Source organism: Paroedura picta, chromosome 9, assembly GCF_049243985.1.
Source record: "Paroedura picta isolate Pp20150507F chromosome 9, Ppicta_v3.0, whole genome shotgun sequence".
In the NCBI taxonomy this organism is placed as follows: domain Eukaryota; kingdom Metazoa; phylum Chordata; class Lepidosauria; order Squamata; family Gekkonidae; genus Paroedura; species Paroedura picta.
The window spans coordinates 61,548,737-61,575,197 of record NC_135377.1 but is presented as its reverse complement, the minus strand read 5'-3'; the positions used below and the strand labels follow the sequence as shown (position 1 = coordinate 61,575,197).

Here is a 26,461-nt window from a genome sequence, read left to right as displayed (position 1 = left end):
TCACTCATCGCTTAGGCATTATGACTAGTATGGGGGCTTTGTTTTACAGCAAACATATTCGCTGTATTCACAAGTCTGGGAAGAAGTCCATGATTTCGCCAAGTAAGCATTCCCAAGTAGATGTCCTGTGGGCAACAACTAATTTGTGTGATGCTTTTTTGTTTCCTTTGTATATGTGAGCTAAGGACCATCAGGTCACTTTTGAAGGAACAAGTTCAATTAGAAAATCTACCAAGTAGAGGGGGCATTTCCCCAGGGACAGAAGAACCACTGCAGTCTAGGGCCCAGAAGCAGAACCCACTGCCACCCAACCAGTGCCCAGCAGCACACCTGAGAGCCCCATTGTGGCAAATGCCGGCTCAACAAAGCTGCAGCATAGAACTGTAAGCTAAACATGAGCAGGCAGTGTGAGGCAGCGGTAAAAAAGGCAAATGCCATTTTGGGCTGTATCAACAGGGGCATCACATCAAAATCACAAGATGTCATAGTCCCATTGTCCCATACGGCACTGGTCAGACCACGCCTGGAGTACTGTGTGCAGTTCTGGAGGCCTCACTTCAAGAAGGACGTAGATAAAATTGAAAGGGTACAGAGGAGAGCAACAAAGATGATCTGGGGCCAAGGGGCCAAGCCCTATGAAGATATGTTGAGGGACTTGGGAATGTTCAGCCTGAATAAAAGGAGGTTGAGAGGGGACATGATAGCCCTTTTTAAGTATTTGAAAGGTTGTCACTTGGAGGAGGGCAGGATGCTGTTTCTGCTGGCTGCAGAGGAGAGGACACGCAGTAATGGGTTTAAACTTCAAGTACAACGATATAGGCTAGATATCAGGAAAAAGTTTTTCACAGTCAGAGTAGTTGAGCAGTGGAATAGGCTGCCTAAGGAGGTGGTGAGCTCCCCCTCACTGGAAGTCTTCAAGCAAAGGTTGGATACACACTTTTCTTGGATGCTTTAGGATGCTTAGGGCTAGTCCTGCGTTGAGCAGGGGGTTGGACTAGATGGCCTGTATGGCCCCTTCCAACTCTATGATTCTATGATTCTATGATTCTATGAACCACATAGAATCACTGCAGGAGCAGTGCAATACTGTCCAGAAATTATGATTCTGTGCTGCAGTCTTGTTGAGCGGGCATTTGCCCCAATTGGGCACTGTGTTTTGCTGCCGGGCACTGGTTGGTTTGTACAGGGTTCTGCTGCTGGGATCTGTTACATTGCACTGATTCTGCTGTCCCTGCAGAAATGCCCCCCCCCATCAGTTTTCTCTTCAGAGCTTCTTGAGTCTGCTGTGAACTTGGTCCTGTTGGGTTGGCATTGCCACAATGTCACTGGTTCAGCCGGGCTGTATTGCACAGGTCCTTTTGCTGGCCTGGCCTCACAACTCCCCCCCCCCCTTCACTTCAAGAGTCTATTGGACATTCTGTTGGGCTTGTATTTCCTAGTCCTTTTTTATCATCATAGGAAACAGTGGCGGGTGGATTTAAGAGGGTCTGAAGCAGCAGAACAAATTTAGAATCCAGTGGCACCTGACTTATAGACTAATGGCACCTACCTAAGACCAATAAACTTTAATTCAAGGTATGAGCTTTCATGTGCATGCACACTTCCTCAGATACACTCACTTTGGGACCCATATAATTGGACACCGTGGTCCAAACATTTTGAAACTTGGAGGTACTTCTGAGGAGAGCCTCCAGCAACTATGCTGCAATTTTGGTGCCTCTACCTCCATCCCCACCCCCACCAGAGCACTGAATAGGGAGAATAGATTTCCTATAGTCTTTAATGGCTCCATAAGTGGGGAGCGAAATTGAGTTAGGAAACCCAAATCCTAAATCAAAAGCCGAATAGATTTGGCTTTTGAGATTTGAGTCTCGAATCACACCAGAAAATTTCAGCTCCGGTAAAAACTTGAAAAAGCCCTGAATCAACATTGATTCAGGTTTTTTTTTTTTTTAGTTTACTTGAATCAAATGCATATCCCTACTTCCCTACAAATGGAAGACCACATTCATTACCCAGTATGATGCAAAATACATTCAGTGTCCTCATTCAGGCAATGTGGTAAACACACAATTCAGAACAGTATGCTCATTACGTGTATGGTTTCTGGCCACCCAATATGCCCTGACATAACTTTTGAGTGGGGTTAATATGCAATATCTTTTCTATTCTTGATGACTACAGATTAGTGTACAAGCACGTTACAAGTGTATCGAAAAGATGGATGACCAGAAGGAAGATTCAGAGACGGGGTTAATAGGCTGAACTTGTTTTGAACCCAAGGCTATTTCTGGATTTTATATGAAGGGTTTCACTATATAGCCATTTTCGGAATTTTCATTATCCATACAGTCCATTGGCTGCATTTACAAAACTTGCTGGCACGGTATTTATGACATCCAGATGCTATTATAAAATGCCTTAAAACTGAGCAAGTTAACTTAGAGTTGTAAACAGACATTTGGAAGAAATCTGTCCAAGATTACTGCTGCATTACATTTGCTTTTAGAAGAACTTCAAGGAACCAAGGGGAAATGTGTGATGCGTCAGCAAAAGCAAGTCCTCAACCCTCACACAAACATTAAAACTCAGAAAATCTATTAAGTCCCTTGGCCTGTATCTACTTCCATGCCTTTGCCTGCTGTTTTTAATCCTACTGTTTTAACATCAATGAACTGTACATGTAAAGTGCTGACAAGTCACAGCCAACTAACGGTGACCCCATAGGGTGTCTCAAGGCAAGGGACAAACACTAGTGTTTTGCTATTGCCTGAGTCTGTATAGTGGCCCTGGACTTCCATGGCAGTCTCCTGTTCAAATGCTAACCAGAGCTGGCCCTGCTGGTCTTACAAGTTCTGATGAGATCCATCTAGCCTGGGTCATCCACATCAGGCCTATATGCATTACTATAGACAATGATATTACTCCAGCCCACCAGGAGTAAACTAGAAAAGTGACATCAATTCTCTGCTGACTGTCTGGAATTCCTTTGTGTACGATTATTTCTTCTGTGATCCATTGGTGATTATTGAAGGCCAACCCACAAGATACGAAATCTTCAACTCTGAATGGTAGGCTTGAGTCTGGGTAACTTAGCAGTGGTTTGGTTGCAAACTGGGTCTTGAGTTCCTGCTTTGTTGAGCCTCTGTTGAACAATGGGAAAGTTCTTGGGGTGGTTGCAGCTTTGTGAGGGACACAGCTAGGGATGCAAAGTACAGGATGAACTGTCAATAATAGTTGGTGAACTACTGGACATCTTTCCAGTTCCATGTTGTCTGTCAGGACAGCACAGCTTCCACCTTTTTGGGATCAATCTTTATGCTCTATGGGATGATAAGGTATCCCAGGAATTCCACATCATCCAAATCAAGTGCACATGTCTCCTGCTTGGCAAACAAGCCATGTTGTCACAGGCATTGCAGGAGGGCATGCATGTGTTCCGTGCATTTGGTTGGGTTCTGAGAGAAGATTGAAATGTCATTAAGAAAGATGATGATGAAGCAATACAGCAAGTCCCAGAACACGTCATTCACAAAATGCTGGTATACAACTGGGGTATTACCCAGGCCAAACAGCATGACCAGTTATTCATATTGGTATACTTCAGCTCATGCTAAACTGTGAAACTGAAAGAAAAAGCTATGCTGAACTTCCTTTTTTCCAGAACAGGAAGAAGGTACTAGAGAAAGCTTGGGGTGAGCTGATGTTTGGCTTACATCCTGTTCACAGCTCCTGAACAGGAAGCTAAATTTTCAAAGAGTGGTCCAACACTTTATCATCTGTTTGTGGATTGTATTCCTTCCAAATCATGTGGAACAGGGTAATCAGATCTCCCTGAAGCAATAACTACCATTTCCCCAGCTGTGCCACTGTAAGCTCTGTTTTGAAAGTCTTATTTTAAAAACTGGTAATTGCTTTTGCATTATTGCAAACTGACTTTCTGACAATCAATTGCCACCTATTAAGTTCAGCTATTAAGGTTTTATAAAGTCTCTTGGTCCTGTTATGGGAAAATGTGCTGCCTGCACCTTAGCCATAATAAAAGGCAGGATAAATAGTTTAATAAATAAATCTAGGGGGCCCTCCATATTTAAGAACAATCAGATTTAAGACCAACCTATATTGGGAATAGTTAGCACCCCTGGGAGTTTGTACCCTGAGGTTCTGGGGGGGGGGAGGGAGAAGGAGGATATGGGATTGGGTTTTTATTTTCTCGCCAATGGAGTCTGCTTGGTTTTTAAAGTTATTAATCTACTAGATATTAAGCCCGCTGTGGGCAAAATACAGCGGGCCCTAGGATGATGGATGGGTGGAGGGATGGGGTGAAGGAAGGAGGAAAAGGAGAAAGAGAGACAGAAAGACAGAAAGAAAGGGAGGAAGATAGAGACAGAAGAAGAGGGAGAGAAACAGGTAGCCAGGAAGAGGCAGATGGAGGAGAGGGAAGAAGGGAGAAAGGGAAAAACAAAATGAATGCTGGGAGGAAGGAAAGGAGAAAGGGAATGCTGGGAGGAAGGGAAGGAGGAAGGGAATGCTGGGAGGAAGGGAGGAACAGAGTAAGGTAGGTGGCATTGGGACCTTCTGCTGGGCCCAGGGGCAGGCTCGGCTGCCCCAGGGCCCGGCAGAAGGCTCGGGACGGGGGCGGCAGGCTTTGCGGCCTACTGCCGGGCCCAGGGGCAGGCTCGGCTGCCCCAGGGCCCGGCAGAAGGCTCGGGACGGGGGCGGCAGGCTTTGCGGCCTACTGCCGGGCCCAGGGGCAGGCTCGGCTGCCCCAGGGCCCGGCAGAAGGCTCGGGACGGGGGCGGCAGGCTTTGCGGCCTACTGCCGGGCCCAGGGGCAGGCTCGGCTGTTCCAGGGCCCGGCAGAAGGCTCGGGACGGGGGCGGCAGGCTTTGCGGCCTACTGCCGGGCCCAGGGGCAGGCTCGGCTGCCCCAGGGCCCGGCAGAAGGCTCGGGACGGGGGCGGCAGGCTTTGCGGCCTACTGCCGGGCCCAGGGGCAGGCTCGGCTGCCCCAGGGCCCAGCAGAAGGCTCGGGACGGGGGCGGCAGGCTTTGCGGCCTACTGCCGGGCCCAGGGGCAGGCTCGGCTGCCCCAGGGCCCGGCAGAAGGCTCGGGACGGGGGCGGCAGGCTTTGCGGCCTACTGCCGGGCCCAGGGGCAGGCTCGGCTGCCCCAGGGCCCGGCAGAAGGCTCGGGACGGGGGCGGCAGGCTTTGCGGCCTACTGCCGGGCCCAGGGGCAGGCTCGGCTGCCCCAGGGCCCGGCAGAAGGCTCGGGACGGGGGCGGCAGGCTTTGCGGCCTACTGCCGGGCCCAGGGGCAGGCTCGGCTGCCCCAGGGCCCGGCAGAAGGCTCGGGACGGGGGCGGCAGGCTTTGCGGCCTACTGCCGGGCCCAGGGGCAGGCTCGGCTGTCCCAGGGCCCGGCAGAAGGCTCGGGACGGGGGCGGCAGGCTTTGCGGCCTACTGCCGGGCCCAGGGGCAGGCTCGGCTGCTCCAGGGCGTGGCAGAAGGCTCGGGACTTCGGGAGTGGGCTTTGTGGCCTTCTGGCGGGCCCAAGGGCAGGCGAGCCTACCCCAGGGCACGGCAGAAGGCTCCCTGGGCGATGGGAAGCCGGCCGGAGGACTTACCGCTGGGGAAGGCTTCTTCCTCTGAGCGGCAACTCCCCGGCAGGCCCAGGTGAGGCTGGGCCAACCAGCCAATGGGGAGCCGCGCTTTGCGCGGCTCCCCATTGGCTGCTTGGCCCTCGAGTGACACTTGGAGGGCCCAATCAGGAGCCGCTTTGCGGCTCCTGATTGGGCCCTCCGAGTTTTTATCCCGGACAGGGCCCGCCCTAACTCCTCCCCACTTGCCCTTACTCCTTTATTCCTCCCGCTCCTCCGGAGCGGGGGGAGGGTTAAAGATATGAGGGGTTATTTTTTATTGTAACCCGCTGTGAGACATTTTTCGCTAGCAGCAGATAAGAAATCTAAAAAATAAATAGAACAAATAAATAGCAAATTTCCCTGTAGAATTCTGCAATGAAAGAGTCTTGCTTTTTGGGGTTTTTTTTAAAAGAAAGCTGTAGCTTCAAAGATCATGGTAATAGATCATTATAATGTTCATTCACAATAGCGTACTTGCAATTACTGATCTTCAAAAAGCCTTCCCAGGGACACAGCAGGCAAAAATTGCATGGGGAATGGTGGCTTACTGTGTGGATTCAACCTTAGATAGTTAAATCAGTCATAAATAAAGGCAGTGTTTTTTAAAAAAATGCCTACCATTCAGTGTTCAATTAAGTAGGCCTTAGTTAATGACTGTCAATCAGTTTGGATTGGCAGCATTTTTGTTCATTAGCAGTCTTGTAAAAAACAAAAACAAAAAACCCTCTGCAAACCTGTCCAGCAGGCGTTTGTGGTTGTTCAGCACAAACCAAGGAGACTGGATGATTGGCTCACATCTGATCAATACCTTAGTGCAGTGGTCTCCAACCCGGTGCCGGGCCGCGAAGGCCATGGCACCGGGCCACAGCTCCCTCTCCCCGCCCCCCCCCCCGCAGTAAAAAACTTCCCAGGCCGCAAGCTTGCGGCCCGGGAAGCTTCTTACTGCGGGAGGGGGGAGAGGGAATCAGGGCCGCTCCCGCGCATTGCGCATTCCGGCAAGTGCCACACATGCACGATTTCAGCCACCCATGGCGCATGTGCGCATGCGCAGCCTGGCGGGTGGGCAGTTGCCCTGCCGGTCCCCAGCCTCAAAAAGGTTGGGGACCACTGCCTTAGTGGTAAGTTGGACCATCAAACATACTTGATGCTCAGCTTGCAGATTTCTAGTTGAAGCTGTAGAGCAGGCTTTCTCAACCAGGGTTTCGTGAATGTAGTTACACATTTATTGGATGATATGGCTGTATATGATCATGTTAACCTGTCCCCCATGGCCAAAGATGGACCTGGAGGTGCTGGGAAGGAGAGGACCCCTGGGTGGGCTTGTACAAATATGCTTCTCAACCATATTCTGCACAATCTTACCACTTCCAGGGGTTTCTTGAAGCCTGAAGAATGTTTCAAGAGTTTCTCAATGGTAGAAAAGTTGAGAAAGGCTGCTGTAGAATTTTCACATCTGGTTTCTGAGGCTATTCCTGAGGTGAAAGAACCTGACACTCTGTTGTCTGTGGCACACATGCAGTGATATGAAGGGGTATAAGAACCCACCAACTGTAGAAGTTCTCAGGGGCTGTCTGTAGTCAATGTGAGTGTCCCTTCTCTGGCCACTTCTTTACGTTCAAGGCCAAGTGTTTAGCATCCACCAGCTGACTCTGGCAAAAGGGAAAAGGGTAGTAGTAAGTCTACTACTAAGTCTGAGACTTAGTAGACTTTATTTTCCTCTAGCTTCTCAGGTGTGTGGCCAGGGGTATCAGCCCTTGCACCCTGGTCAAAGAGCTCTTGTCCTGCCCTTAGCCTGAGAGCTGCTTCTTCAGGAAGATTAGTCAGGAAAGACATAGAAAGGACCTGCTCAGTACTCAGGAGCCTCTCCTCCCCACCACTTGGTTTCTCTTGTTTATTTCGTTTGTATTGCTCATTTTGTATTGTAAGCTACATTAAGTCTCTGCTGGAGAGAAAAGCGGAACACCAATAAATAAATCATTGCTATTGGATGTGCAATTAACTTCAGGTAGCAGGTAAAGCCTGGAATCAAAGGCTGGGCTGCTAGCATCTCCCTAAGCTCTAATATGTATTGAAACATTCCTGGACTGGGCGCATTCTCAATCTTCCAGCAGTCTCTATAGATCTATTTTTGGGATCCAAACCTTACGGTGTCTGAAGCCACAACACCACGACAAAGGGACGGCTACCAGAATTTTTTAGAACCCATTCATTAAAATAAATAAATAAAAAGACGATGCTCCGACTAAGACATTTCTCTTAAAAAGGTAATGATGAACAGTCAGCCATTTCACAGAGACCCCTCCCCAGAGGACAATTTGTTTTTGTTTTTTTAACTGCCATATACTGATAGGCAGTGCTTTGATAGACTCTAAAGCAAGTGCCTACCAAATGATTTTGAAGTTGCTCAAGGTCCTTTTTTGAAGCAATGAATTACTTTAATGCAGCAGACTATAAAGCATCCTAGCATCATCTAGAGGCCAGTTACAAACTACGATGCCTGGCTTTTAGATAGGCTTTCAATAAAGTAAAACACACATCACCCTGATAAAATGCTAAGAACAGCAGTACCAGCTGGGCTTACTGGAGACCATAAATACCAGCAAATGGTTGTTCTTTCCTGAACCTATTAACAGCAGAGGAAGAATGTAATGTAGTCTTTCTGGGGAGGGTGGGAGCTGTAATTTCCCTACTCATTATTTCCTATGCCTCTAGATCTAATGTACACTGGCCATTATATAAAGACCCAGAAGTTGAGGGATTCTGCTAACCCTGAGAAAATGCTCTCCCTTACAGTTCAAAATAATGAGCACCCTGCAGCACAGGTTTTAAGACCGGGTGAATGGGATATATATTTTAAAGCGCCATATGAATCAAAATGTGCCATATATTATAAACGGTAATGAGTATTGGACAGCTCACAACTTGTACAAACCAAATAAGACCATGGACCAAATAGTCTCCCTAATGTTCAACAGGGGTTTTTACATACCATTTTGGTTTTATTGTTTGAAAATATTTACCCGTTTTCAGTATATTAGGAAGGAGTGGTTCACTTTGCTTTGAAACAAGTAGCAATAAAACTTTTAGCCAGAGTTCAGTTAATCCCTGTTTAGGGATGGGCATGAACTGGCTCATGAACTAAAGTTCATCATGAATGTGGGCTGATCTGTAGATGTGTTCTTTGGGCTGCTTTTGAACATGTGGGAGGGCAGTCTAAGGCAGTGGTCGCCAACCTTTTTATCACCGGGGATCAGTCAATGCTTGACAATTTTACTGAAGCCCGGGGGGGGTAGTCTTTTGCCGAGGGACGTCGCTGTTGCCCGAGCCCCTGCTCCACTTGCTTTCCCGCTTGTGCCCCTGACTTCCTGCTGCCTGCTGGGGGTGCTGCCAGAAGCATCTGTGCAGTGCCATGCCGAGGGGGAGCCCCAGTCATGGTGGCCGCTGGAGAGCAGCAAAGTTTAGCCAGCGGCAGAGTGGCAGGGCAGCCCCCGAGGCAGCAGCTGGGGAGGAGGACGAGGAGGAGCTGCGGCCCGGTGCTGACTGATCCACGGACCGGGACCGGTCTCCAGACAGGGGGTTGGGAACCACTGGTCTAAGGCACAAGTTCCCTGTCCATGACCTTTCATTCAGTTAAGAGCCTAGGTGTTGTATTAGATCCAGCATTACTAATGGAGAAGCATCCTTGTGCAGCTTCAAAAAAAGTGTATCCGTTTCACTTAACTGGGCAATTTGCCCACTACCTTGAATTGGCCAATCTGACTATATGGATCCATGCTATGGATTTATCAAGGTTAGACTACTGTAGAACCTTCTACTTAGGTTTTCCCTTGAAGTCTACTCAGAAACTTCAGTTGGTATAGAATGTGGCATACTGATGCTAGGCATAACATGCATGTCACATCCATCTTGCTCTTTCTTGTTTGGCTACTAATAAGTGACTGGGCTCAATTCAAATTACTGGTTATTACTTGAAAGTCTCTTCATGACTTAGGTCCTACATACCTAGTGAACATCACCTTCTACTATGCTTTGTTGTGGCAGCTTTGGTGTTCTGAATAAGACTTCTTGGAGGTTCCTCCCTCCAAATTGGTCAGATTGGCAAGTGCCTGTTCACATACATTACATGTGACAGAAGTCAGGAAAGCTTACCTTTTGTTAGGTTTTGCCACTTGATTTTTCCATAACAATTACTCCAGTGGCATTTATACATGTACTTGCATGCATTGGGTTATTTAGTTGGTTGCAGTAACTCAGCCTAGGCTCTTCTGTGTTAATAGCTTCTCTGGCTTTGATTGTCAAACTAGCCTCAATTGAAACTGACACATTTAACTCACAAAAATATATATGAAGAGAAGGACATATTAGTAGAGAAAGCTAAGACCACTGAGACATTGGTGCCCAAAGAGGGTTAAGTCCCAGCTGAGAAGGCACCTTGCATAATCTAAGAACATTAAATAGCACTATTGACAAATTGGACTTCATTAAATTCTCTGTGTCTTTGCTTGGTTGATAGGACTCTGGTAGTCTTCAGACTCTACTTGGGATAATATGAGTCAGTTGAAATTAGGATTCGGTCAGATCAATACTGGGCTTTCCAATCCGGTCTCCTCTTTATATTTTGGTATATGAATCTAAACTTGTTTTTCTGAAACTTGTGCTCTGTACGTTTTCTCTAGAAGGTCTGATTGGGCCCCCCCAGTGTTAAGCAGCGGCTGGCTATGTGTCATCTGTGCTCCTCTTCCCACATCCTCTATTAGATATCGCTTGGGGGGATTGGAGGTTGGGTTACATCACTGTGTTCTTTGGGATTTTTGATTTCTTGTAATATGATTTTTATGTCCCAGTATGTTTTAACAGGATTTTATTGGGGTTTTATTACGGACAATTGTACCCTACCATGAGCCGGTTTGGGAGTGGTGGGAAATAAACTGAAATAATAATAATAATAATAATAATAATAATAATAATAATAATAATAATAATAATAATAATACAACTATAACTTGCTACTGTCTGATCTCATCCTGAAGATCAACAATCACAAAGTCTGATTTCAACAATCACAACAATCAACAATCACAAAGTCCGTTCTAAGGCTGCGGAACGGAGGGGGGGGGAGGGCGAACCAGCGGCCGCGCGTGCTGCACATGTGCGGCCTCGCATGCTGCGCATGTGCGGCCTCGCTTGCTGCGCATGTGCGGCCTCGCATGCTGCGCATGTGCGGCCTCGCATGTGTGGCTGTGCATGTGAGTTTGCATTACGCATGCATGTGTGGCTGTGCATGTGAATGCATTATGCACGGCCGCAAACGCGCATGTGTGGCAGGTCAACGCATGTGCGTTTGCGCCATGTGTGGCCGCAAACACGCATGTTGCCACTTCCGCGCATGCGCGGATGTGCCACGCATGCACATTTGCACTGCCGGCCCTGCTTCCCTTTCCTCCCCTCCCACAAAAAGAAGCTTGCCAGGCTGCGAGCTAATAGGCCGCTTTGGCGGCCGATTTGCTCGCGGCCTGGGAAGTTTCTTAATGCGGGGGGGGGCGGGGAGAGGGAGCCGCGGCCTGGTGCCAGGTATCTAAGGTATAATTTCCTTGTCTATGACCTCTACATACCCACAGGAGTTCTATCCATACATACAGACAACTTGTTCCCCTTATTAAATATGGAGATTTGGGGTGGGGCCAGCAGGCAAGAGACCATTTCCTTCCAAGTTAGTATGCCTGCACCTGCCTGAAGGTAGCTGAAAACAACTACAATAAAGATAATAGCATCTTTCTAATTTCAGGGAGGGGGATGTTATCAGTAGCAGTATAGATACAAGCTTGCTCGCAGAAAACTGACTTTTTAATAAATTGATCAATCTCAAAGTTGTGAAACAAGCCCCATGTAATAATAAATGTAAAGCTGCTGGAATAAACTGCCGCAGGCCAATTATGGGGAAGAAAAAAGGTGAAAATGTATCATAGCCATGTTCTATATAATTCTATTTATTCAACAATACAGTACAATTCAAAAACCTTTAATGGCATCCAAAATATAAAACAGTATTCAAATTAGTTCTGTAATGTTTATTTATAACCGACTACATCCTCCGGAGAGCTCTCTGCTCCGCCAATAGAAACAGGCTGGTGATCCCCGGCCTGAGAGACATGCACTTGGCCTCAATCAGGGCCAGCATCTTCTTGTTCCTGGCCCCCACCTGGTGGAATGAGCTCTTGGGAGAACAGCGGGCTATACAACAACTACCACAGTTCCGAAGGGCCTGCAAAATGGAACCCTTCTTTGGCTGAGGCCAGTGAGTAGGCAGAATACCATCTGGGTTCCTCTTCCATTATTGTCCCCCATCCTGGACTACTAAGGAACTGCTGAATCTAACCTGGCAGCTACAGTGACTCACTATATTTTCATAGTTATAATGCTCATTGTATATTATGTTTTTGTTGCAAACTGTCCCAAGATGGCTATGCCGAGGGGGCAGTCATAGAAACCCATTAATTAATTAATTAATTCAAATGAGGTTGTTCAGGTATCTTAAATAATAAGTATCCCTACCTTAAAAAATTATTACCTTAAAAAAACTGGCATTTAATTACATGCCCGTTTTCTTTGTTCAGTACATGTTTTTAAATGTCATGGCATTGTCTAAACCCCTGATCCAGAGTTGGTTGTCTGTGGCAGTGTGCCGCAGTCATCGGGGGGGGGGGGGAATTTAGCTGGACCAACTCCAGTCCAACTAGTGATCTGAACTTTCTGAATTTATTTATTACTAGCTTCAAAGAGCCCCCTTGAAAGGGCCACCTCATCTGGACCCTGGCCAGGCAACTTAAGGAGGCTTTGGGCCGCAGCTCACAGTCAGGCGGGCGGGGGCTGGCCAGCTTGGTAGCAGGCCCGGGATAGAGCTCCTTAGCAGGCAGTCAGCAGGCTGGGAGACCCTCATTAGCAGGCCCAGCCTAGCAGGCTGGGAGGCCCTCGTTAGCAAGCTGTCCACCACGACCCTTTGCCCAGGGCCCTTACCTGCTGCTGGCTCCAGGCACTGAGACACGTCTGAGAGCAAAGAGGCTAGAGTCCAGGAATGGAGGGTGGGAGCTGCAGGGGAAGGGTCAATCAGGATGCAGCCAGCTTTGCTTTGCTGGCTGCACCCTGATTGGCCCTATTCCAACTTGGACAGCCGGACACGTCCCACCCCCAAGGCTGTTTCACAAATATATAGAGGAACCATGGATAAGGATTATCTACTTCAAGTCAATGAAAGACATACAGGAGCAGATCTCCTAATACTATATTTCTCCATATAACAATCTGAATGCCAAAAATGTCACTTAACACACAAGCAAAGACCATTCAATACAAAGGTCAAACAATTTATGGAAATAGTGGAACAAAAAGCTACACCAAGTAAATTTCTTCTCCTCCTCCTCAGCTTTATTTACAGGTAGAAGACTTGCCAGAGCATTTCCTGGTTCAATGGATGCTTTCACATAATAATTTTCTTCAGTGACAAGTCTAAATTAAGAAATGAACTAAATTAACAAAAATATAGTGTGTATTGTCTTCTCTAGTATAAAACTTATCTACTTACAGTCCTTTTAAGTTGATTATAACAGATTCCAAAACAACAGTAAATTTAGCACAATGTACTCTGACCTCTGTAACATTAAAGAATCGTACTATTATAACTGTATATAAAAATTTACAAAGTATTCCATTATAGGTAAGGTAGAGAGATAGTATACATAGAGAGATAGTATACATATCTTGAGACATTCAACAAAGTTTTAATATGTTGTTTACAATAGAAGGCAATACACATTTTTGTTAATTTCTTAATTCAGACTTGCCAATGAAGAAAATTATTATTTATGTGAAGAAGATAAGAAGAAATGTACTTAGTGCAGCTTTTGGTCCCAGTATTTTCTTATATTGTATGAAAAATGTTACTTGTGCAAGTTCATTTCATCACAGCACATTAAAATATTGTCTAATTATGATTCTTGTATATTGATTACCTTCATAGCATTGGACTAGCCATGAGAACGAGTGAACATTGATGCTTATCATGCATATGGAAAACATGTGGACAAAAGTAGGTGTATCTATACTGTATATTTTTTACATGATGAGAAGTGTGTTGGTGAAAGGAGCTAAACCGTGCTGTACAGTCCTTCTATACTCTGTTGGTTAAATCATTTTTATCCCAGACTGGTCTTAAATTGCCCTGAGCTGAATGGAAGGGTGGTATAAAAATCTAATAAATAAATGCCACAGCCGAGCCAGCTGGAAGAAGAACCCTTTAAACCGCACATCAAGGTAATGAAAACCAGGTTTAAGACATGGGAAATGACGCATTAGATATGTCAGAACATTCATAGCACTTAGAATATGTTGTTCACGCAATGTATTAAATTCAAGTTGGCTTTTGTGGTTATGATGCATTTCTTCTTTTCTAGGACTATTTCTAATATTAAATAAGGAACAGTTCTGTGAAATAAGGAACAGGTGGTGCGCCTAATTTTGAGATGCCCCATATAAAATATTGCCATTTGTGAGCAGAGGGTATCAATATGTGTTCCACAGGCAATGAACAGCTTCGGAATCTTGCTGTCCCATGTGGTTGCTGTTTTTTTAATAATATAATTTCATCTGTATCTAATACTGCTTAATACTCCATTATTGCCTGTTATTACTTTGCCTTCTTGCGTTGTGCTGTTTTCTTTCGACTTGGTTCCCCCCCTCCCCGCCTGCTCATATTTTATTTCCCAGAAAGCATGCCTCTCATACCATAATTAGATTCCACTCTTTTTACCAGTTCATATTCAACATTCACTGATGTAGACCTAGACTTTCTGTGGCCTTTAATAATTCTGGGAGGTCCGTGACCAGGTATAGACTTGTGGCAGCCTCTCTTTCATTAAAAATATTAGCATAATAGGTGGTGCTGTAACGTTGCTCTTGGAGACATCATTTCCACGTAGGCAAAAATTATGGAGGTATAAATACATTCTGGAAGAAAAAAAGGAAGACAAACCTTCCTGGGTTTTTAATGTAGGAAAACTATCATCGCGATCTGCTGACTGGCATTAAGTCAGAATTTCTGTGACAGATCTTAGATGGTTATAAATAATGATAATCCAATACAGGCATGTGCATATTAGGAGAGATAAATAGAAATAATGCTACATGGGGGGGAAAGCTCAAGAACTCCAGCTACTGAACTTAAATTGTCAAAACTCCCATAGCATATAAAGGCTCTCTGAAAATCTTTTAGGGTTGAGAATATCAGGTTTCAGTGTTTTCACTGAAATTATCAAAGAATACTTACTTTTAGAAACCCCTCCCCTCCGTGAACTTAGTGCTAGTGAGAGGGCTGACAGTGCTGGGAGCACAAGACTGTAATCTTTACCTTACCTTAAACCTTTTGCTAACAATATGTGTCAAAGAGATTATGAACTGGTTCATAAACCAGCTCTTTAGCTAGAAGCTGAGAAGAAGCCATTATTGTTCCAGCCAATTTCGTAATCATCTGGCAGGCCATGTTTCCAGTTAGTTATGGGGCCAGGCATGAACCTAAACTTTCTGGTTCAGTTTGGGGTTTGTGGCGGTCCCTGAATTGAACCCCAAACCAAGCCAGAATTTCCTTGAACCGAACTTGCTAGTTTCTTACGGCCATGGCTTGCTGTGGCCAGGAGAAAGGGGGGGGGGATCACCTGGAAAGGGTTAAATAGTAGTTCCTTCCTTGGTTTGTTGAATTTATTCACCAATATTTGTGGTAACTTTGCCACCAATTCTTCTCTTTTTAAAAATCTTCTTCTACTTCTATCTTTTCGACATGTCCCAGTTGCTATTATTCTTTTTGCCCTTCTGTATCTAAAAATATTATACAAATTTTCTATATACCATTTCCATATATTTTTCTACATATATAACTTTACCGTTAGCACATTTTATATTGTTAAAATCACCAAATTATAGTGAATATCTGTTATAATAGGGAGAGATTTTTGTCTTAAATCTTTATATAAAAACTATTTGACAGATATAATAAACATTCTAAATTCAAATAAGATAAATGGAAAATATAACTTCTTTCTAATCATTATATTATCATCAAAACATTTTATGTTTACTTAAAGTTTGGATTTAATAAAGAAAGGAAGGGGAGAGAAAAAAGAAAATGGAACTGGGAAAAGGGAATGGGAATGGAAGGGGGAAAAACAGAAAGAAAGGATTTTAGATTAAGTATTGAAAATCATGTTTTAAAATGAAAGAAAAAGATCTATCAATATAGATGTATAGATATATTTATTTGATTTGTTGGTTCATAAATGTCTATTTTAGTCTGGTATATTTCTCCTAAAGAAGGCCAAGAAACAAAAAGGTGAAGGGGGATGGGCTCACCCAGCAGCTGTATTTTTATTTCCCAATATGCTATTATTTTCTAATATGAATTCTGGAGATTTTTGGTGTGGGGGCGTCACTTGAGCATGAAATTGGGGTCACTGTGGGTAGGCAGGTAGTTTTCTTGGGGCCATTCCGCACAGCTGGTAGAAATCCGTAATCAACACTGAATATTCCATTGCTATGTATTATAACGTTCCATTGTCATTTCACACCTCGTCAAAAACTCTGTTTTCCTAGTGGGACTGTTTCTCCTCCAGCATTCCTCACCTACTTCCAGTTCTTGCCGAGGAGCAATGAAAACGCCACAAACTTCCCTCGCCCCCTCCCACCTCGAGCCTGCCAGTCAACCAGACAACCAATCAGCCTCCACTAGCCACTCAAAGCCCGCCTCTCCCCCTCCTTAAAAAAAAAAAAACGAAGTAATCATTGCAACGCAATTTCATTTGTTCACAGAGGCACTGGTTATCTGTCACAGCTCCGTCTTCAAGTTTTGATAGTTTCATAGTGCAAACTTATATAGAGAGATTGCTGAGCAAATCTTCCCAAATGGCAGCCCCTTCTCAGAAGCAAAGAAGTGATGCTTTGGGGCCAAAAGATTTGTCGGTGATAGGGAAAATTTATGCCTTGGAGAGTTGATTCCAACTGTAGTCTCTGTCCTTCCATGGCAGTTAACTTATGGCAACCTAACCCCCCCCATCCCTTCCAGCAGCCAGAGGGGACCTGTCAACCCTGGGGGAGATAACCTGTAGTTTCCAGCCAAAAACAAGGGTGGGGGGTAACCTGGACTTTCCAGTCAGTCATCTCCAGACAAGAGGGATCATTTCTCCTAGGGAAAATGTATGCCTTGGAGAGTTGATTCCATCTGTGGTCTCTGCCCTTCCCTGGCAGTTAACTTGCCTGGATCTGGCAACCTCACCCCCCCCCCCATCCCCTTCCAGCAGCGGGGGGGGGGGGGTTACCTGTAGTTTCCAGCCATTCACAAACAAAAAAGAGGGGGGGATTTTACTGGAGTTCTACATGGGTCCCCCAATGAAAAAGAACAAAAAATACTATGTGACACATGCACTCATGTATAGAGCAAGGTGGCAGCCAGATAATTGAAAGGGTTCGGAAGAGACGCGATTATGCGTTGCTACTCAACATTCTCTATTTTTAAAAAACACTCACCTCCTGTCTCCTGGAAGCCATGGAGGCAGGACCAGGGGAGGGACATCTCCATGGCGAAATGAGTACTGATGACACCTCCTCTCTGAAACCTAACAAGTGATTGCGCCATCTGTCAGATTTTGACCAGGGGAATGCAGTTTAATCAATTCCCTGCTTCCACTACAAATAGGCAGATGGAGTGAAACTGGGATGGGAGGCTTACGGCGTCATCTGAAACCATGATTTTAAAGCGACAGCATCTGGTAATGATTTCGCTGAAATTCCCTCATGTGAAATGGCCCTTGCTGTGCCATTTATAATGCTAAATAAATTTGCACAAGTGAACTTACTGCATTATCTCTTCAGGTTTAAGAAGGATATAGCCTAAGTTCCTTGACATTTTTGTACTTGGTGTCGTCATTACAGAATTAGGGATATGAATTGCATGACACTCTGTGATGATGGTTTGAAAGAGATTTTCCACCATAACGGTACCGGAAAAGTAATTGTCTGAGGCTGGTTTTAACAACATAGGTATAAATAGTAATCTAATTATGTTTGGGAGAGATTTATAGCTCTAATTACTACTAGTTTAAAATTGCAAAGGGATTGACACGAGCAATCAACACATTCCATGCTGTGAATCCATCTTGCTATTGTAAAAGCTACCTGCCAATTGCTTGTCAGCAGAATGATACGACAGACTGCACCCCTTATTTCAAGAATTAGCAATATAACAGTTCCATGTGAACAAATGTTGTCTGTTCCACTGAATGTAAAGGCTTAGAGCCCAGAGGTCATAAAATTGAGGGGTCATACTAGCTTTTACTATTTTTGATGCAACGTGAATCAATTTTCATGAAATTCTTTATCTCTTCAGGTGGCTGTAAGTTGCAGTAAGCCTCTGGAAAATATCACACTCTTCCTTACTTGGGGCCTAAATTCTTTGTTGCATGATCTGCTGATGATCACAGAAGATGGTTTTTCTTATAATCATTTCCCCTCTTTCAGAGGCACATTCACCAGATATATATTTAATGATCCTACCTGGCACTGCTTTAGCTATTACATAATCTTTGCAAAAGATGTTTAGAGGCAATGGAATTCCTGCATTTATTTACCCTATAAAACACAGATTTATAATAAAATCAGTCCAGTAGCACCTTTAAGACCAACAAAGATTTATTCAATTTATGTGAAACACAAAAGATGAATACAGATGTCCCAAACAAATGTAATACTTTTGGTTTGCAATTTTGTCTCTGCACAAAAGAAAGGAAGAGTGGACAGAAAGTGCCAGAGCCAGAAGGCTGTGTTACAAGCCTCAGTCTGTTTTCCATCAGAATAAAAGGCTCAAGCAAATCTTTGAGCTTCTTCATTCCTGTGATTGTAGTATAAGGTGATGCGCTGGAGGCGGCTGTTCTAAAGCTGTTTATTCCTGTGGCCTTCACTACATCTTTTGGCAGCAAATTTCATATTTTAATCACTCTATGTGTAAAGTAGTATTTTTGTCTATTCTCCACTACTGCCCATCAGCTTCATTGGATGCCCTCGGGTTCTAGTATTTTGGGAGAGGAGAAAAATGTCCTTTTGTCAACTCTTTCCATCTCGTGCATAATTTTATAAACTTTGATCATCCCCCCCCCCCCGCATCATCTCTTTTCTAAACTGTAAAGTCCCAGACTCTTCAGCGGATCCTCATAGAGAAAGTGCTTCAACCACCTAATCATCTTGGTTACCCTCCTCTATACTTTTGACAGCTCTGCAATGTCCATTTTGAGATACAGTGATCAGAATTTTGTGCAGCTTTTCAAATAAGGCAGAACTATAGATCTATACAAGAACATTACAATATTAGCCTTTTTATTCTCAAACCCTTTCTTAATACTCCTTTATTTATGAGTTTGCTTTTTCTATCACTGCAGCACACTGATTCAACACTTTCATCAAGCCATTCACTGTGATCCCAAGATCTTCTCCCCACTAAGTCTCAGCAAATTCAGACCCCATTATCCTATACTTCAAGTTGGGATTTCCCCCCAGTGTGCATCACCTTACAGTGATGAACACAGAACTTCATTTGCTATCCTTTCACCCACGCACCCAGTTTGTGGAGGTTTAGGGTACAAGCAAACCCAAAGGCTTTGGCTTGTTTGCATTGCAAACTAACTATGGTACATTTGTGTCTTCTGAATGCATCCTAATATATCTGAATGCATTTATTTCATCGTGTTAAATTCTTGTATTACTATTCCAAGTAAATATAACTACGTTTTTGGAACAAATATGTCATCTCGTCCAAAAAATTGCTTTCATTTACTCACTAAAGTTTATGTATCTGTGGACTAAGCATTATAATAATAAAAAATACTCTAAGCTATAGAACGAATCTTTCATTCCCCTTTTACACCATCCTGATGATCACTTGTATTTTCTCATGCTATCTACATTTGCTGAAATTATATATTTCAAATTGAACTATATTTGAAGATTCTGTTCCTTGACTGCTCTAACAAATTAATAAAAACCTGAGGAGTTTGAACAACAGTTGAGGGGGTATGTCTGAATGCTAGAGCACCATTTTAATTTTATTTATTTATTAAATTTATATACCACTTTCCCATATGGCTCAGGACAGTTTACAACAGGGCTAATTCTGCACTTACTTTGTTTTTTCCGTTGTTGATCCTGCTGAATTCAGATTGATTTGAACCTGGGTCTTCCTCCCCCCCTCTCCCGAATTGAAGCAGAAAGTGTTCTACACTTGATTGGAGAAGCTCAGAGCGGGGAGGGGAGGCAGCAGGAGGCTCTTTCTTTTCCTGAAAGTGGGTGGAGAGGATTGGAGACAGCAGTCTCATGGAGAACGAGGAGGGGGAAATAAATCCAAGAGGTAAATCTCTGCTGAGAGAAGTGTGGGCTTCTGTAGATCCCAAAATGAGGGCAAAAAAAAAAAGTCTTGGGAGGGAAGTCTTGCAACCAGGAACTAGGAAGTCTTTAGACTGACACCCTGGCCAATCAGGGAGGACTGCTTTGCTATATCAGCATTGCAGACACAGGCAGGAAGTTAATCTGCAAAACGCAGAACATCTGTACTTATACTGGGGGCTATAAAAGCTGGTTCTTCAAATATAGCGACTTATATCTGCTCATCTTGTGGCGCAGAGTGGTAAGGCAGCGACATGCTGTCTGAAGCTCTGACCATGAGGCTGGGAGTTTGATCCCAGCAGCCGGCTCAAGGTTGACTCAGCCTTACATCCTTCTGAGGTCGGTAAAATGAGTACCCAGCTTGCTGGGGGGTAAATGGTAATGAGTCTGCCATGAAAACGCCGTATTGAGTCTGCCCCGTATTGAGTCTGCCATGAAAACGCTAGAGGGCGTCACCCCAAGGGTCAGACATGACCTGGTGCTTTACCTTTATCTGCTCCTGAATATTGTGGGGGAAAGGTAGCGTCACTGCAGATTAATCATGGATGTTGCAGAGGGAAAATTTAAAGCACCTAAAACCAAAATAGAAATTGAATACAGTGCAAAGGGGAGGGGTTTATTTGGCCTGGAATAGGATAAAAAGCAAAGTGCAGACTCGACCCAGGATACAATACAAATTATAATCCATATTAAAATTAGTTTCAATAAAATTGCATCAACATTATTATCATTTAAACTTTTGAAACCATTTAAAACACTTAAGCCCATAAATTAACAGGTTGGTTGATCCTCAGTTGGCTCACTGTTGATGTACCCATTGGACATTTCTGGTGAGGGGTTCTGAAGGGCCCAGTAGATATTATTAGCTCATTGGCCCCAACCAAAAGCTTGGCAGAAAAGCTCCATTTTATGGGCCCTGAGAAATTGTATTAACTCTGACAGGACCCAGATCTCCTCTGGGAGCTGCTTCCACCAAGTAGGGACCAGGACAGAAAAAATTCTGACAGACATACTTCCTTCAGGCCAGGAATCACTAGCCTGTTGGAATAGGCTGAACATAATGGTCTCTGAGGGGCATAAGCACGCAGATGGCTGTAGGTTCAGTCCCCAGCTCTCATAGATGATAAAAACAGAAAACTCTGCCTGAGACCTTTGGAGAAGCACTGCTAGTCAAAGTAAATGATACGATCTTGAGGCCAATGATCTGATTTAGTATTAATCGTTTTCCTCCTCTTATTTGTCTAAATCTGCCTGTTCCAACTTTCTGACCATGAAGGAACCCCTGGAATATTTTTTATGGCTTTGATAGTGACATGCCCCTTCAGAGAAATGTGCCATTGTGGAGAGAGAGACTAGGGGACGTGGACTTGAGTGACCTCTAGTGATGTGAATGGCCAACTGAACTTCTGGGAAAGGTCACGTAAACCCCGAGAGCTCTTGGGGAACCTGGTTGGGAATCTCTGGTTTAAACATGGAATTAACACCAAAATCTGAAAAAGGTCTCTTTGTACTTTATACTGAAAATTGAGATTTAAAACATTTAAATAAATTAGCAACTAAAGTATCTGTGAGGCATTTTGAAATGTTACACTTTTCCATACTGGCATATCCCCCATATGTTCAAGACCCGCTGTTGTTCAGTGAAAGTTTGAGATGTCTTTTCCATTGTTGTGCTGTTGATGCCATGAGAAGACACAGGAAGCTCGCCATGTTTCTGTAATAAATTCTGGATCCCACTGATAATTAGGAGTATAGAAATAGGGGTTAAATAATTGTGATCGCTTAACTGCTGTTTTCTTGTACACAATATTTCAGAAACTTTTATTCTTCAAGTATGATCATCAACAAACCACAACCCTTCCAATTAATGAAACAAATCATTTCAGTCATTTGATTAAAAGGAGCAAATTTAATTTGAAATTGTTATCTCGATGGATAGGCACACATTTAGGATTAAACAATTAAGCACATGATGGATTCTGAACTGATTCTCCTTCTGAATTTCTCTTGCAGAAGTCTCCTGAAAGGCTGTCACCCTGGGAGCAGTTCTCTCACTATTCAGGCTCTTTGATTAGCTGCCCTACATGAGCCCTTATCCAAGTATGACTATTTCTTGGTCTTTTTTTTTAAAGATTCATTGCCTGATTCCATCTTGGGGTGTCCAAAACAAAAGGCGTTCAGAGAGCCTGCCCCCCCTCCCAGAACTTGCCCAAGATAAGCTCATCTAATTGCTTGCATTTTCAGCACAGCTGTGTGCAATTAAACTCCCTTCAAGAACCCTCACCATTTAATGTCTTCCCACCCATCCACACAATATGGCATAAGCAGAGTGAAAGCGTTCCATCGTTCTTCCATGTAATTATTGCTCTTCATTGCTTCTTCTTTCTACGAGAAGCTCCATGAAACGTTTCTATTAAAGTATTATCGTTGAGCACTAGTGTCAAATACGAAGAGGTGTTCGTAATGGAATCCGAACACACACGCACACGATACACATAAACATACAAAGGCATTGCTTGAGTCACAGTAGAAAAATCACTGGTTTCAGATGCAGTGCTTGAAGCTGCATTAGTTTTTATGCAAATTCTCAGCAGAGCTAATATTCTCTCCCTACCCTCCCTATATTAATTTCCTTGTTATTGTACCTCCTGCCATCTTAGTGTTATATTTGGACTTCATTGTGCCTTTTTCTTTTTCTGGTAATGAGACTTATTCCTTCCAAATGCTTATTCCACATTGTTTGTGGTCTAAATGTTAATTTCCAGCTCCCTTTAATATGCAGTGTGAAAGCTTTTGACAGTTTATCAGAGTCCTATGAAAGGTACTCCTTTTCATTGATTTGCTCTTCTTGACATTAAAGAGAATGTTTTTGCACTTTACAGGTCATGGTCTTGTTTCCAACTGTTAGAGACACTTCTGCTGGTAAAAGTGTATATGTGTGTGTGATGTTATTCTGATTTCTCCACCTCCCGCTATACAACCTGGGACCAATGCTTTGGGAGTCCTGATGGGTGGCAGAGTATGGGAAGCAGGCAGGACAATTTTGTTCTGTGAGTGGTACTGTGCTTGCAGTATTTTGGATTAATACTTGCCACTTAGAATGCTGATCCTGAGTTCTTTGAGGAGTTTAGTTTATTACGTGGCAGTTTATTTATTTGAAACTAACTGGTGCTCATCATATTCTGATGGGCTATTCTTGCCTGCACTCAAGCTGTTTCAAAGGTTGTTTTGCTGAAACAAAAAGACAGTTTTCTACAAGGCTGCACATGAGGGCCTTTCTTTGCCCTATCTCTGATGTAGGGGTGGTCAAATTGTGGCTCTCCAGATGTCCATAAACTACAATTCCCATGAGCCCCTGCCAGCACATGGAATTGTAGTCCATGGACATCTAGAGAGCCACATTTTGGCCACCCCTGCTGTACTGGGCATGAGAGAGGAGTCCCCATTTTACCACAACACTGGTTTGCCATGCTTTCCCTTCCCAGAAGGTTCCGTCATTTAGGAGATTCAAGTCTCATGCTGCCTTTTAAATATAAATCACGCCTTCTGTGGTCATTACTGATGTTTGGCTGAGAGGGTCTCCTTTAGGAATTGGAGATCTTCCTGTGGGAAACTGGTCTTAGCTGAAGTCAGGTTGTAAGGCTAAAATAGATGGGAGGAGAATGACAAGCTGTTTAGGCTCCCCATTAAGGAGGACGTTAGGGTCTAAATCAGGCTTTCTCAACCATGGTTTCATGAAACAAAATGGCCAATGACAGGACTAGACGGGGTGGGGAGGGGAGCGGCGGTGGCCTGGGTGTGTGAGTACACAGCTAAACTTCCCAACCATATTCTGCATGATCAAACCACTTCAGAGGTTTCTCAAAGCCTGAAGAATGTTTCAGGGATTTCTCAATGGTAAAATGTTTAAGAAATGCTGGTCTAAATGAATCAAATAACAAATAAATAACAAATAAATAAATAGGAGCAGTTTCTCTGATGAAAATAGCAGCTTTGGAGGGTGTGCTTTATGGCAGTGGTCCCCAACCACCGGGCCACGAAGGCCCCAGCACCAGGCCGCGGTTACCTCTCCCTGCCCCCCCCCTCAGTGAGAAACTTCCCAGACCACAAGCAAATCGGCCGTCAAAGAGAGAGGGAAACATGGGCGCCGGCACAAACGTGCATGCGCGGCAGGTCCACGTATGCGCGCTTGTGCATGCACAGCCACAAACGTGCATGTGCGCCAGTTTGCGCATGTGCACACGCGCGAAAGTGCCATGCATGCTCATTTGTGGCCATGCATGGCACAAACGAGCATGTGCAGACCTGCCGCGCATGCACGTTTGCACATGGGCTGCCGCGCATGTGCGGCGGCCGGATCGCCCTCCTCCCCACCAGTCCGCAGCCTAAAAAAGGTTGCGGACCACTGCTCTATGGCATTATATTTCCACTAAGGTTCCTCCCCTCTCGAAACTCTGCCTTGCCCAGGTATTGCCCCAAGGTCTCCAGGAATTTCCGAGCTGGAATGAGCAACACTACTTCTGAGCTACAACAAAAACTCTTTCCCAAAAGACCTTTAAACGGGATTAAAATTAAAAGATGGTGTTTGTTGATTATATTGCTGTACTTTATTGATGGTATTTTTACTTGCTTTATGATGGTTTTACTTGATTTGTTTTATATTTTAGCTTTCTCAAGGACCCATATGGGTAAAAAATGTTCCTAATAAACATTCTAAACCAATCAACCAATTGCATAGTAGGCATCAGGGACAATCCTCCCTGGACCTTGCAGATCAAGGATTTCTGAGTGACTCAGTGCCAGAATCCCCTATATGTACAGTGATATCTGTGCCAACTTTCAAGAAACATCTGTCATAGGGTTGTGCTAAACCTCTGAAAAGCTCTGAGCAGTTGTGAGTGTAAAGTATGTTTTCCCATTTCTGCCGTCTCAATTCACTACTAGTCTTTGTGAAGTGAGAGAGGTTTACAACCGTTGTCCCTTTTTATATGTTATTTCTTATATCATGCCCATCATACAAGGCTAGTGTGAAGGAATGAGCTTTGTTTAATGGAATAGTACAAGCAATGCTATTTGTTTCTTTGTGACAGCTGGGACCATGAACATGTTCCATCTTAGCAGGGCTATTGAAGTTGCATGACAGCTGAAATGCCCTGGAGGGAATCGGTGCCCACCTGTCCTTGTTTCTTTTCAAGTCTTGATCTAGGTCAGAAACATTAAAGGAATGCATTTCAACATGTCCAAATCAAAATTCAGTGGCAGATCTCCTCTTTCAGAAATACTACCATTTCCAGGAGCAATAATTCACCTTGTTTTGGATGTTGGTTAGGTTTTCATTTTTTAATTGACAACTGTGACAACACCTACTTGTTGGCAACAAATTATCTTTAATTTAGTGTAAGTACAGTTACTTTGGTTCTTATTGTCTGAATCTACCTGACCTTCCCCCTCCAAGTTAAATAAAATATTTTGTTTAATTTTGAAATTTCAAAAGCCTTTAGCCTGCCATTCTGGAAGTAGAATAGAAGCAACTGATTTTGTCTATTCTCTCCAGTCCCTGGGCTTGGCCAGAACCACATATATAATAACATAAAAGAGTGGGACAGCAATAGGCCAATAAAGAAGAATAAAGTAGATATAGGAGCTGCTCAGCGAGAAAGAACAAACAAAGGGGAAATTCTATGTATATATACTTCTGATGTATATCTATGTCTTAGTTTTGATGCTGCTGAATAACTTAGCTACTCTCTTGCCTTGGCATCTCATTTCCATGGTGACATAGGTCAAGTTTTTATGTATTTAATTATTTTTTTAAAAAATTAATCAAATACCTGATTGACTTTACTGCTTATTTCAATAAACTGAGGATTTTGAGGGCAGGCTGCACTAGGCTTCTGCTTGGTATGTCTTTTGGATAGATCCACCCAGGCTCTAAACTCAGCTGGCACTTCTGCAGCCTTGCTTATCACTGCCTGTCGAGCTGCTTAACATCAGGGTCAGTCTTTCACAGTGCATCCAGCTGTAAGGCCTATGACGGCCTGTTCCCGACACTCCCTGCTTCATGCCAGATGTTTCAGGATGCCTGCTAATTAATCCTACTTATCCTGAGCAACCTGCCCTATTCCTGCCAACTTTCGATGACCGAACCAATTTTATAACCAAGCCTATATAATGAATGGTACCCTCCCCACAGAGATAGCACAGTGCAGATTTTTAAAAAAGACTGCATACTTAGCCAATCTGGCAACCTCCCTCATTCCTGTTCCACCCTTCTATGGAGAGCAGCTAATCTCATGCTGTCTATAGGAAGGGTGGATGGTTCAGCTACAGTAAAATGCTGCAAGAGAAAGGGGCA

General features: G+C 44.0%; 1 long non-coding RNA gene across 6 annotated transcripts in view; it reads left to right on the top strand.

Moving 5' to 3' along the window:
• The window catches only part of LOC143845043 (uncharacterized), a 622,217-nt gene that overhangs the window by 496,963 nt on the left and 98,793 nt on the right, over positions 1–26,461 (top strand). For 4 of the 6 annotated variants that reach the window (XR_013234233.1, XR_013234235.1, XR_013234230.1 and 1 more), the window contains one exon: positions 13,652–13,720. The exons of the other annotated variants lie outside the window; for them this stretch is intronic. This is a non-coding gene — a long non-coding RNA (uncharacterized LOC143845043). The remainder of the gene's footprint in view (positions 1–13,651; positions 13,721–26,461) is intronic. 6 annotated transcript variants of the gene reach the window in all.